Source organism: Galeopterus variegatus, unplaced genomic scaffold, assembly GCF_000696425.1.
Source record: "Galeopterus variegatus unplaced genomic scaffold, G_variegatus-3.0.2 Scaffold134, whole genome shotgun sequence".
In the NCBI taxonomy this organism is placed as follows: Eukaryota; Metazoa; Chordata; class Mammalia; order Dermoptera; family Cynocephalidae; genus Galeopterus; species Galeopterus variegatus.
Window position 1 is genome coordinate 858298 of NW_007726245.1, and position 1602 is coordinate 859899.

The following is a 1602-nucleotide window of genomic DNA, read 5'->3' on the forward strand; positions in this document are numbered from 1 at the left end:
TTGCTGAGGACCATCTTTACCCAGGGGAATGAAACCAAGTATCTCAGGAGCCAGGTGAGGCATGGACCAGGGAGAGGAGGCAGGATTCCCCAGCCCATCCCTGTCAGCTCCTTGAGCCCTGAAGGTGGGCTCTGACCTGGACATAGAGGGTCCTGAAGCTGAAACCCTTGTGCTCAGTGAAAGAACCTGCCAGTATGGGGCTGTGCCAGGAGCTGTTAAAAGGTGTTCCTCAGAAAGGGCCTCCTCTGCAAGGGTCTGGGAAACACGTCAGGAAAGATGAGCCAGCTTCTGGCTGCAGGACTTCGGGGAGCCTTGAAAATGTTCACGTGCACCTCTGGGCCCACTAGTAGGGAGGTGGATGCAGTTTACCCAGCTTTTTTGGCTTGGCACCTTCATGCACTAGCATCTTTGTGGCATAACTGTTGAACTGACTGGCCCTGCAGGTAGCCCGGGGTGTGGTGTGAAACACATTTGGGGCGTAGCTGCCACTTCCTCCCCAGCAGGAACAGAACGTGGCCCGGTGATAACTGTGGGGTTTGGTTGGCAGCTAAAGGCTTGTGGCTGTACACACAGTAATGCGTGTGAGTCTGGTCCCTCTACTTACTAGCCAGGGTCACTGTTCTGCACAACTCCAAGGAGCACTATTCTCACTGTAGTCTATGAAACGGCACCTCTGGAAGTTGCACACAACCTGTGCGGCGAACACGGTAGTCCTGCTCCCAGCCCTCACTCATCGCGGTTGTCTGCCGCAACGGCCTCTCTCCTGACTTCCTGCCTCTAGTCTGCCCCCTCTGGTGTCACCTACACCCCTCCTCTGCGTAATCTCCCCAGTCCTTCCCTCCTCCAAGTCCCTTCTCCCCAGAACCAATAGCCAGCGTAGTCCACAAGTGCCCTTAGTTGTTCAGGGGCCCCGGGAGTGGAATCCGGAGTCTGAGATGGAAGGGCTGTGTGGTCTTGGGCAAATCACTTAACCACTCTGGGTAACCCCATACTGTTATCACTTATCCTCATTTGTAAAAGGGGGATAAAATACCTTTATTAGTCTGTTGCTTATAACAAAATACACAGAACCTTTATTAGTCTGTTTCTGTTGCTTATAACAAAATACACAGAACTGGGTAATTTGTAAGAGAATGAAATTTATTGCTTACAGTTTCGGAGGCTGGGAAGTCCAAAGTTCATCCAGTGGTGTCAACAGTGACCCAGAGGTCTCACATTGCAAGATGGTGGAAGCAGAGAGAGAGAAAGACAGTGTTCTCTCTTCTTTTAAAGCTCTCAGAACCATGCCCCTGACCACCATTATTAATGCATTCACTACTGCAGGGTCCTACAATCCAATTACCTCTTCAAGGCCCCACCTTTCAATTACCATAAATAGGATTTCCCACCCTCTTAACAGTCACAGTGGGGGCCAAGTTTCTAATACCTAAACTTGGGAGATAATTCAAGCTTCAATGAGTTTTAGGGGGACATAATTTGATCCACTATGTTCCACCCCTGGCCCCCAAAAACTCATATCCATGTCAAATACAAATACATTCATTCCACCCCCAAAGTCTTAACTTGTTTCAATTCAAAAGTCCAAAGTTCAAAGTCCCATCT

General features: G+C 49.7%; 1 protein-coding gene across 1 annotated transcript in view; it reads left to right on the plus strand.

Moving 5' to 3' along the window:
* Window positions 1-1602, plus strand: part of RAB11FIP4 (RAB11 family interacting protein 4 (class II)) — a 100357-nt gene that overhangs the window by 26218 nt on the left and 72537 nt on the right. The gene's annotated exons all lie outside the window — the stretch shown is intronic.